Raw genomic sequence first — 12,427 nt, 5'->3', positions numbered from 1 at the left:
GAGCTACAGACTTAACTAGGCGAGTTAAATATTTCATATTTGTTCTAGAAAGCTTAAGCAGCACTAGAGGTCACAATCTAAAACCAAAAAAAGTTTAAACAGACAATAAAAACAAATACTTCAGATCTTTCTCATGAAACCTGGTATTCCTGCACTGCACTTTTCTATTTCAGTGTTCTGTCCACTGGTATTTGTCCTAGAAGCTGTACTATATAAATTTAAAAATATTAATATATTTTAAAATCTGTTTTAAAGTTAAACAGTTACATGTAGTGAACTAATGCTATCATCATCTAATTTCAGAATACACTGAAATGTTGGCATTAAAAAAACTACACTTTGATCTTCAAAACTGCAGAGTTTGGGTTTCAGCAGCAAAAGAAACCACCTCCATGTGCAGAGCATCCAGCCACGCTCACTTGGCGAACTGCCACTGAGAAGTAACATTGAAACTCTCAGCAAGGTAAGAGAAAACTTTTTTCCCTAAACAAACCACTTTGTTAGAAGAAATAAAAGCAGACACCACTCCCTTAGCTTAACTGCTTTCATAGACTGTTTCATCAGTTGTCTTTTTAAAAATCCTTTTAATAAAATACTTCAGAAGGAACACTAGACTGGAAATAGGCTACATGCCAGGAAGGGAAAAATGGAGCCAAACAACCAGATTTGACAGTAGCAAAGTGCAAAGTTCATTCTAGAGAGCACTATACAAAGGTTAACTGCTGCAACTGCCATTTGCTGTGCTCCAATCTATATCCAACTTTACAATAATTAGGTAGGCCAACTACTTTTTGTTTGTTTGTTTGGCAGAACTAGTTACCCAAATCTTTTAATTTCAGTAATACACTTTGAAATGATATGACAATAAAACTGGAATATGGAAGAACCTGATGAGAACCACATAAGCCTTGGTTTAAGTTCAGGAACTCTGGTTTAAATTTAGGGACTCTGAAGACATGGCCTATAGTGCCAAGAGCTTTCAAAGGCAGAGCAGTGCCAAGAATATGGTCAGTAGGGGACTATGAAAGATCTAAAGTTTGCAAATAGCATCTACAAGGGAATTACTGATTTAAGGCTCCTCCTTTGCAGAGTTTAAGTTATAAAATCTGCCTTAACTACTGGCAAGGTAACAGTAAATTCAAACCTAAGCTCCCAGTAAAAGATCCTTAACTGAACCTTATATATGCTCTACACCACCCAATATCTGGATCTAGTTGTGCCATAGTCTCAGTTAGGCCTAAAACCAGACTAATCTTGTAGCGTGAGGGTAACCAACTTCACTGTGCAACTTGCTCAGAGAAGTCTGAGCCAGTCTTTCTCAAGGCAACAGCACACTTGATTCTGGCTGCAGCCATATGGTCAGAAGGTAAGTCTAAGGTAGCTTGAGCCACAAGTACTATCCTGGATCAAAGCTCCTGATCATTCCTTGCTCATAGTGCTTTGGCTTTCCCTGCTGAGCAGTCCCATAGCTCATGAACTGGATTCCTTTCAAATAAAGATGAAACAGAATATTCAGTCTGAGCAGCTAATGCAGCCCAGCTGTTAATGAATATTCAGTCCAACAAGCCAGACAAGAGCTTGTCTGGAGCAGAATTCAAACACATACAGTGCAGATGGGGAGTCCTCAGTACTTTCTCAGGTGCTCTCTAGACCTGCTCTACTGGAATCTCCCACCTGCTGATGTAGTCGAAGCCACAGAGTCATTTTAGCAGCACAGCAGCATTTCTTAGCTTGAGCTCTGCTCCGTGCTCACTGATCAAGAGTTGTTAAAATACTACCTGTGCCAGGGGAGTAAACGACAATTTACACCCCTGCTGCTTAAACACTGTTCTTTAGACAGATGACATTTGGCTCAACCATCATCTCAGTGACATGGAGTTCTCCATGTCAGTTGAGTAAGGTTAGGCAGGATAATTTGGTCTTCCCTAGTCAGTGATTTAGAAGAGGTGCATAAATTCTTCAAATGAGGCCAAGTGTAAGTGAAATCATGGTTATGATGCCCAACTCCACAGTATTTTGTATTGGCTGAAGATACTTTAAGAAAATGTGGCTGTACACCCGATTTCAGCTGCAGAAAATAAGTTTCAAAAAACTTCCTAAACATATTTGCATCAGGAAACAAAAAGCTTATTTTAGAGATGGATGGCTGGTAGTATCTATAAACCCGGGAGAAAAATATCATAATAGCAGCAGGTATCATGAGAACAATCAAGTAATTTCTACACAGTGTTTGCTTCTAATAGATTAATTTACTCCCTGTTTTCTGTCTATACAGTATGATTAGGAAGTCAGCATTGCCAGGCTGTTACTGTTTCTCTCTGCATACATCAATGCTAGTGGTAAAGTGAGAAAATAGTGAACTGAAAGAGTTCAATCACTCCCTCCTCCTTAGTCAATGGCTTTCGTTTTCTCTCACAATTCTTTTAAATATACACTGGCCAGATCACAGCCTCACTTTTGACTTTACTGGGCCAGGCTGATTCCAATCATGGATGAAGAGTAAAGCCTGTGATCAAGTCTCTGTGGTTACAGTGAAGATGCTCTTGAGTCTTTCTTGTAAGGATGAAACTGTCTCTCCTATCAATAGCAGTCTTAACAAGTGCCTTCTCAGGCTGGACATAAGGTGCTTTCTTGTTTCCCTCCTGTAAGAAAATAAGGGGACTGATCTGGATCAGACCAGTATTACTAAGGCTCACAACTTCCTTTGTTTCCTCCATTGTTATCTGGATGGTAGAAAGACTTTAAGATAGACTTAGCTTAGATAATGTCATTGGGAGATTACTGCCCACAACTCACCCTGTTTTCCCTGAATCCTTGTGCTGCATCACCGAGTGCTTATTATGGTACTGTGTTGTTAAAAGAGCAGCTCAAGCATACACAGGGTGAAATTCCACCTTGTGTCAGTGCCTCCACTTTGATCTACTGAAGAGGCATGTTATTTCTGCAGCTCTGACTAAGTGTGATGGACTGTAAAGCAATAGCTAAAGTCCTGGTATACATTGCATACAGCAGTCAACATTTCTTCCACATTCCTGGGATTTGCCTCTGAAACCACATACGATATGATTAAAACAAGGATGCAGATGTATGGACAAACAGTCTTGCTTCAGAACATACAATCACATCTCGTTAGCTTCAGTATTAACTACTAGACTAGACAGCTTATTAAATACATACACAGGATAACTGGGTTTTTCCATCCCTTCCTCCACATGTTTCAGTGGCAGGGCATTATTGTGCAGCAGAAGCATGAAAGCTCAGCTATGACTGTCATTTGCTGAGATACTGCAAAAATGCATTGCTGACATAAGTACATGCAACCCTGTTTACCAGAGCAGGAGCTGCATGCACTGAGCACTGCTGGAATTCAGGCCAGTTGGCTACCAAGGGGCTCTCAAAAGAAATTCCCAAACCCAAGTCTTGTAAGAGCTCATCACTACAAAATCCAAACAGTAGTGAGTAAAGAAGACGTGTGGAGGCGTGGGAAGGGACCAACAGGCTGTGCAATTGCAGTTTAAGCACTGTACAGATTCCAAACGGAGCTGGAATCTGCCAGTCACTGCTGTCCTGGATTGTAACCTTGCTAGTCCCGAACATCTCTGTACAGTGCACAGGGTTTCATTCCATTTGCAGGGTACCTTAAAAAAGAGAAGTTATGTGGTGGAGTTCCAGTCGCTGTAGCCTGGTGGATGGGAATGCAGTACATTCTCAAACCAAATCTGGTGCTGCAACTTTTCCAGAGACTCAGTCCATACTGCCACATCTTACTCCAAATAAATTCTGTTCTTTCATCATCGATAGCAAGTGTTTTTAGATAAGCACAAGTGCACACTCAAGTAAATACCCTGTGAAAAGAATATTCAGCAGGCTGTGGAATAATGATCAGATCTGCAGTTCCCATTGGAGCATGAAAAACACTCTAAACATCCTTTAGTTGCCATAGAACAGCAGTTTGTGCTACACAGGCTACAAACAGCTATAACCAGCAACCTGGAAAATGCAAGGTTCTCATGGAGCACCTGATCCAGAAATACCCAGACAGGGAAATCAGTTCACCTTTGAGGTCTATAAGAGCAAAATACAAGAAAAAGATACATACAAGCAGAATATATTCATAGCTCAACTCAACTAAAACCTTCTCCGATACAGCTGGCAAAGTAATTGGGAAAAGGAAGAATGTTTACGAAAAGCTCCTTAACAGAACAGACCATTTTTGAGTTACAGGCAGACAAATGCTGGATAAAAATAATTTTAAAACACAGTAATTTTTATGTTGCCTCTAAATAAAATGTCATTTACTAACAACAACAGCAAAAAAAAAAAAGACTGGAAAGCAAACCAAAAAATTGGAAAATTTCCAAAATATTATCATAATTTTATGATAGATGAAAAATGTTCAGATTAAACCAAATAGGCCAAATAATATGAGAAAAGTTTTATACAATAAAATTTTTTTTATCTCTATCTAACATGTAGCCCGTCAGAGAAAAATCAAGTCATTGCATGTCTCACACAGTTAAAAGGAACTCCCTGTGACTGGTTTTGGTAATTGCTCTGCTATTTGATAATATTTAGGAAAGCATTTCTGCTAGCAGTGCAAGAAAATGCCACTATTTAAATTGACGTTTGTAATGCCAATATTACAGTATTTTGGGGTATTTGGATTGGTTTACTAGAATCACTGAACAATATTATTTACAAAATTTTTTAAATTTACAATCTGACTTTTCACTTGTTGCAATTTTTTCCTATTATCTCTTAAGATAAATATGAAATACTTACACAATAGGAGTTTGAGGCATTTGCCTGCATCTGTGCTTGAAAGTCCTCCTGAATACACAGATGTTCCAAAGTTACTGCATCATATTTGCTTTCTCTACTTGATTCTTAATTCAAGTTCCATAACACTCTTAAAACAAGCTGAGAGGTTATTAGTCTTTTTAGTCTTGGTTTAAATGAGTGTCTGTATTCAAATAACTGAATTTGGCAAAATTAAAAGAATAAAGTTACCAACAATAACTTGTGCTAAAAGAAATCTCCCAAAACAGCAACAGTTTCATAGGCTGTGTAAATTTAGAGAGAAGGTACAAGAGCTTTACTAAAGCAGGATTTATTTGTGCTGTAATGCATGTGGAAAAGAAGTGAAAAAAATTTTCTTCAGCTTGACCTCTGCAACACAACAGGCTTTGACTGTTCTTGCCCTTTGAAAGAACAGTTGCATTAGAAGCCCTTCAAGAAGGAAATTGTTCAAGAATGGATGAGATGGATTGATGCCAAAGCATTCTCTCATTATTCAGACCATTATGCATCACCAGAGCATCCTTCCACATGCAAAACCACAGTGGCTTCAGTTAGACATGGAACAGATTGTTCAGCTCATCTTCAGTAATAACATTAGTTAGCTGCTAATGAATTGTGAAAAAAAAATCTCCAATTTCTGTGCAGCATCGCATCAAGAATTGTAAGAAATGATACGTACTGCATGGGAACAGGCATAGGTGCAGTAGTAAGATCAAGCTTTTTTATCTAAAATGAAGTTACAGATAAAGCTACATCACAGGCCCAGGCTCAGGCACTACATAGTATGAATCTACATTACTTTCACATACTTCTTTTATCTTAGCAGTTTCCCCTCAGACAACTTTCCTCACATCTGCAGAATACTAACTTATTTTCAAACCCCCATCAAAAGTACTGCATGTGTTTCTAACCAAACCTTTGGGATTTCTGTTCAGGCTTCTGTTGTGGCAAGATTTTCCTATTAAACCATTGGAAAGCAGAGATCTGTCTTTATAATGGGTGCCCTGTACCTTCCATCCTGAAGATTACATCAGGAGCAGGGCTTGCTGTAAACCACAACAGGCTCCAGACACATCCAAATCCTGCAGGCTTTAAGTGCACCCTTGTATCTCAATTCTTGTGTGAATTTAAGATAGCAGAAGCTTCCTTTACAGCAATTTTGTTACATGGGAGAACTGTGTCCCCAGAGAACAGAAGTTTATTTATTTGATGCTTAAAAAGTAAACCAGAGAGGGCATGTAGCATCATCCATAAATCTCAGAGAAAGCTGGATAACCTGCTAAGCCTCTCCCATTCCTCTTCTGAACCACAAGAAGTAGAGCAGGATGTGCAAGTCATGTGCTCTCTAAATAAAGGCCACACAGAGTTTTGCATACAGGAGATCTTTGCTCTGTAGATGCTCTTAAAGCTTCTTGACTTATTTATGAGGAGAAAAGAAACACAACTTGTGCATTTACATCACATACCTGCGTGTTTCCAAGAAAGGCCTGAGGGCAAGTGCTTTCATTTCAGCCAGCATATAAAGCTCATCCTTTTGTGGTTGTATTTCCCAAGGTTGGTTTTGTAAAATGAAGCTTTTCTTGAATTTTAAATAATGGATTATGGTAGAAATATTTTTAAAGGTCTATTTAAAACGAAAGACAAAATGCAACTAGGTATGAGCAGCCTTGTTCTTTGTAGCAGACTTTAAGCTGTAATGTGAGGCCATCAAGCAGAGATAAAAATTAGGTACTGCTGTGAATCAGCCAATTCCATTATGCTGCTTCATTACCAGAGGTTAAAAAAACCCTTAGCAGGGAAATTGTGCCTCCCCAGTCATTTTTAACACCCCCTGAAATATTCTGAATTCTTACAGGCAATCCACATTCGAGCTTTGAGGACACCTGGAGACATGTAGCAGTACAGAAACAAAACTGTAATTCAAATTTTTCTCTGCTTCAGGAAATACCTTCACAGGCCATACTTATCTCTGTACAATATTCCCTTTCATATTTACTTACACTCTTCTGCTATTCCTTCCCTTGTTCTCCTCTCAGGAATCTTCTATCCACTGGTTCTTTCCCTTTTGTTTTATTCCAAGTGCTCTTTCAAAATGCAGTAACTGATAAAAATATCTCTTCACTGCCCTCCTTTCTCAATGCTTTTTGAGCCTAATTAGGAGTGTCATATGAAGAAGGATTCTAAGAGGAAGTGAAAAATCGTTGCATAACTGCCAAGGATGAGCTTTACAGTTAAGGGCCGTATTTCAGTTACAGGTCTATCACTGCACTTTAACTCTCCCAAATTAGTAGGTCAGTGCAAAAGTAAATCCCTCAATCAAAACTTGGAAGAGAGAAAAAAGCTGATTCACACTTGTAGCTGGGTGAAGATAGAAGAAAAAATTTCCACTACTGGACACTGAAAATGTCTTTCAAAGTTGTTTAACATATCTTATAATTTCTAATATTTTGGTTAGAAAACTAAACTGAAATTTACCTCAGCCATACTAAAGCTATTTAGTGATTGAAGGCATCCTGTTCACAAATGAAGGAAAGCTGTAAGAATGAGGTGTCTTATACTCTGTACTCATGTTAACCTGACCCAGTACCTTGTATATTGAGCAGGAAGTATAGTTGAATCCTTACTAAATAAATGAATCCACTGACTTCAATTAATGGCTCATAAACACAAGCTACAACTTGTTATTTCATTCTGCAAGCCTGCAAATAAAATCTGAATTTTAGGGGATGAGCTTTAGGAAGCCTGATGTTTTCACCCTGATTCTACCCAGTGCATATCACCATCACAGCAGGGATTGACTATTCCCTCAGGTACTTTCAGAAAACACAACTGTAGAGGACACAGGATCAAGAGAGAAAAGGCCCAAGAGAGTTTGGTCTGCATAAACTTTTTGTACAGTGCCTGGTTTAGCTGGACCTACAAATACAAATTCAGAAGTATTACCTGTTTCCAAATCAAAGGGGAGCACTTCACACGAATAACAGTGAAGAGAACACCTGGATCCAGAGAAGACAAAAAGATTAACAGCATCAACAATAAAAAAATATTCTTGCTATTGACCAAACAGGCAACACACCTAACATAGAATTTAAATCTGGATTCTAGAATTTCAAGTTTGATTCTAAGTTGGTTCCACGTTTCCTCCATTATCTTACAGTAAATCCCATGACTTCTGTACTTGTAGTCTTCTATTAGAAGAACCTGCTTTTGGATATAGTGCAGGAATCAGTTCAATATGAACCACTAGAGCAACAAACCTGTTCTCCAGTGGCCTCCCTGACATTGGATATGCCCCACAATCCCAGCTCCTATGGGTAGTTAGAATGGGAATAAGCATCCAGCTAAGATTAAGGGACTTAGGGCTAAGGTTTTGTTTCAAGATGCTTTCAGCAGAAGTTCTGCTATGGTTTTCCTCCTCATCAGCTTCCCAGTTTGACTTTGTGAAATTTGGATTGATCAGTTGCATAATATCAGATACAGTAACAGGACAACTGCAATTTCCAATGAATTGGATCAAAGACCAACACGGGATTGAGTATCCTATGCCATGTCCCTGGATGAGGGGGATACCATAAAAAAGTTACATGGAAAGGCACTAAACCCAGTTACAGCTGTACTTATGACAGTGAATTTGTAGCTGCATTTCTCAGTGTGAAAGGAAATGTATCTGTTTAGCAAATTCAAACCACAAGCATGCTGACAGCAATACAGAAGCTGTTACAAGTGACAGGGGCTATTCCCAACTGTCCCTCAAGCAGGCAGATTGCACTTCCTTAGCAGACAAATGCAAATTGGTTCTACCCCCAGTAAGGAGTAAGGAATTCTAGTTTCTCCTCTGGAAAATATTAACCCTAAACAAAAAACTGAATCTTCCAGTAGGCTAATAGGACTCTAGAAATAAAAGGAAACATCACAAGATTTTAGGAGGTGCTGAAACATTTGTTTTGAAGTTTTATTACAAAAATATATTTGCAAACATACAAAATTTTGGATGAAAAAAATGTTCATTCTTAAACATTTATGCAATAACTTAATAACTGCAAACATACATAGGTGCTATAAAATCCATACCATACCAAAAACGTTAATGATGCAGTATCTACATTTATTGACTTACAATTATTCCGGTTTCCAGAAATCTTTCCTGAAGCTCCCTTCCCCATGGTCTTCATATTGAAAGAACATGCAAATGGCTACAACTGGTGCATCCACAGAAGTGATTAAAACTCAGAAATTACTAAAGCACATAGTGTACATAAAAAACCTAACTAACCATATGTCCATACACTGAACAGATAAAAATAAATACACCACCAAATCAGAGATACTGCAGTTTTTCAAATTTGAAGTGAAAAGAAGATATTGCATCTTAACATTTTCGTAACATTGCCAGACAAAACTGAGGTGATACATATTGCACACATTCCTCCTGTTAAGATATGCTGTACAAAGCAACTCAAATACCTGGCAAAAAGGTGGCCGATTTGTTTAAGAATACTTTTAAAAACCAACAAGTCCCAAATTAAAGTTTGCTTTCCAGAGTATTTCAGCAATTGTATCAGTGGCTACACATGGCATAATGTGTTTCAGAAATAAAGCAAAATGAAGTAATTAGAAATGCAAGCAAAAATGAGAAACATCCAGCAGTGTTTAAATGTAATACTGAGCATTTATACAGAGAATTAAACAGTTTCTATGAAATCAGGATGCATCACTTAAATTTTTTTTTTAAACTTTATCACTCATTCTGCAAATCTTGTTTAATCTGGAAAGATACACTGCTTCTAAAGTTATTAGCTGTTAGGCACCTTTCATATAAACTTTGCATTGTAAATAACAGCAGAGAAAGTCTAACTACAAAACTGAGAATTTTGATTTTCCTGAACAATTAAGCAGCTGTAGGTTTTAAAACTGTCTTTTATTAGGTTTGAGTTTGGACTCTCATTTTTTCCCCAGAAGTGACTTAACATGAGCCACGAAACACATGCTTAGATAAGAATTAATTTGGGGAGTACAGTCTGAACTAATAATCTTTAATTCTCAGAAATAACAGGTAAAATCCCATTAAGCCAGTAGCTAAAAAAATAACAAAACTAAAAAAATCAAAATCACTTGAAAATGGTCACAATCATTTCCTGTGATGACCCCTGGTAACTTGCTACACCCTGGTTATCCCTACATGTGGAAAACATGAATCAAGCACTTCAACAAGCTGGTAATTTTAAACTTATACAAAAAGTTAAAATAATTAGGGAAAAAAAAGTTTTTAAATACACAGTCCACATTTAAAAAAATATTCAAATTTTACACTATAACTGAGCTTGTGTTTTACAATTAACTCTTCATGCAAGGAGTTTATCTGTTAAAGCCACTACCCTGGCACTTGTCAAACCTCTGCAGTGCTGGGCAACACCCGGGTTGGTTCCGTGTCTGCTGCCCCCGAGGTTGGGACAGGCAGAGGTTGGAACAAACACTGCACGTGTCCGAGATGAACAGTTTGTCTGCTGGGATTTCAACTCTGGTTCTCTGCCAGTTCGTTCTGAAAGTTGGGGCAGGGGAGTAAACCAAGAGTCTGCTGCTACCAGGACACTACAAAACCAAAGTCAAGGAAGAATCTGCCACTGCTTGTTTCCAGCTGGCCAGGCACCCTCAAAACTTAAGGATATTCAGAGCAGTATTACTTTTGTCAACTGTAGGTGGCTGAAGAACTCAAAATACAACTCCTTCATATCATTTCTACAGATCTTTGGATATGACTGTATTTAGCAAACAGCACCCATGAACACTATCAGCTTCCAGCATTTCTATTCTTACAAACTTTTACCAAATCTTTCTTTGAAGAAACTGTAAGCTGCCCACGAGAAGTGAGAAGGCATCTTTGCTAAATCCAGATAAAAGCAACTCTCTATTTGGTTTAGACTGTCCATTTTTGTTCAGAGGAACTGCTCATTGGTTTGTCCCTTTTAGTGAAACTTTTCCTAAAAAACCCAACAAAAAAATTAATTTAGACCTTAGATCTGAGTCTCACTGTTTATGTGCATACACAGTATTACAACTCTAGGATTTATGGAGGAAGGTTCTATCTTCCTTAACAAGGCTGAGTTTATATTGCTGAATTCAAATGCTACTATTAAATCCAATATATTTCTTGATGAATGTGCATGACATTAGCATCTTTCCCTGAATCTTGCACGTTTTTCTAACAATACAGTATGTATTTTAACTGGAAACACTGAACTCAAAGGCTGAGAAAATATTTTCAGAAGGCAGGTAGTGCTAAACAAAATATATTTTCCACTAAAAAGCTATGAAAAAAACTAAAATAGATCAAATACATAAAAATGTAAATATTTGTTGTATCTAAAACATCCCAATTTGTGAACAAGTCACAATTAAAGCTCAGTTACTAGTTTCCAATGAAATGGCCATGCACCTTGACTATGGCAATATTAACTAATCCTTAGGATATATATATATCATACATATATGTTGCAAGGAGCCAAACAATATTTTTCCTCATATTTCAATAGTGCTTGAGGGAAAAGAACAAAGCAGTGCATCATAACTCACTACAGATTATCTTTTTACTCAATAACCCAACAGTTTTCTACTGAAAAAGTATCCTTTAAAACTACTATTGCTGGAGAAAGTTGGGAGCTGGAGTCAGATTAATCACCTCTGCATGCCTTTAAGAAATAAATACAAGCCATGGATAAACCAACACAGCAGCATAAGAAAGTATAATTAGAAATTTTCCAATTTCAAATGGGAAGGTAACCAGTTAAATTCTTAGTTACTGAATAGGGACTTACTAAATCACATATACAAAGCAATAACATTTTAATTAGATAAACTTCAGACTATGAAGTGTGCACTAACAATCTGGGGAGAGGGCAACAGAAGAAAAGCATGCATTTGTTTCCCATCTGCATAGTCTTCAACACTGCAGTTCCAACACAACTGAGGAATGAAAACCAACTATGATGTGGTCCATCCTTAAGCTAAAAGGGAACAAAGTATTTAAATTTTATCAAACACCGCTGAAGAGGAAGAGGGTTTTCCAGTGGTGTTCTCCTAACTATAAATTTAAAACGAGAACTTCAACATGCAACAGAACTACTTTAAAAAAAATTATACAATCACTGAAGATTTTGCATATTTCAGATTTTCCTTTTTAGAGAAAATGGCCTTACTCACTTGGATACCTGTTTAATGCAAGTAACACAAAAGCAAGTAAGATTAATGAAATATTGAAAGATGAATTTACGTGCAATAACTGCAGACTGTCAATGTATTGAGCAAATCACATTTTTAGACCTTTTGTTAAAGATTTAGCTCCAAAGGCCTGGCTTCCAGATCTGTTCCTTCCCCACACCTGCCAGTTTAATCACAAGGCATTTTGCTCTCCTTTTCCTTAGTCCTTCAACTGGAACTAGTTTCCCACAACTGAATTCTGTCTTGGTGTGCTGTAGTGTACTGTACTGTGTATTTGCTGGTTGAAAGAGTGTTGAGTCTGTAATCCTTGAACAGTGAATACAGCTGGGAATGAGAGCCAGAGCAAACATTTGCACATTCACTTAATGCTAATGAGAGCTCAAATGCAACTTAAGTCCCCTCCCCAATAAAA

The 12,427-nt window shown here is 37.6% G+C and overlaps 2 long non-coding RNA genes across 3 annotated transcripts in view; one reads left to right on the top strand and one right to left on the bottom strand.

The window, feature by feature from the left end:
* The first annotated feature begins 313 nt into the window (after positions 1-313).
* Positions 314-12,427, top strand: part of LOC113991510 — a 39,587-nt gene continuing 27,473 nt past the window's right edge. For both annotated transcript variants that reach the window (XR_005562585.1, XR_005562586.1), the window contains exon 1: positions 314-463. This is a non-coding gene — a long non-coding RNA (uncharacterized LOC113991510). The remainder of the gene's footprint in view (positions 464-12,427) is intronic.
* Positions 2,236-6,973, bottom strand: LOC113991518. Its single transcript, XR_005562587.1, has 3 exons — positions 6,801-6,973; positions 3,639-3,845; positions 2,236-2,642 (listed from the first exon to the last, which is right to left on the bottom strand). It is a non-coding gene; the product is annotated as an uncharacterized LOC113991518 (long non-coding RNA).

The sequence above is a fragment of the Pipra filicauda genome, unplaced genomic scaffold (genome assembly GCF_003945595.2).
Source record: "Pipra filicauda isolate LSUMZ 115617 unplaced genomic scaffold, ASM394559v2 scaffold103_size3290846_pilon, whole genome shotgun sequence".
NCBI lineage: Eukaryota > Metazoa > Chordata > Aves > Passeriformes > Pipridae > Pipra > Pipra filicauda.
The sequence above is the reverse complement of the archived record's forward strand: the minus strand, read 5'-3'. Positions and strand labels throughout refer to the sequence as shown.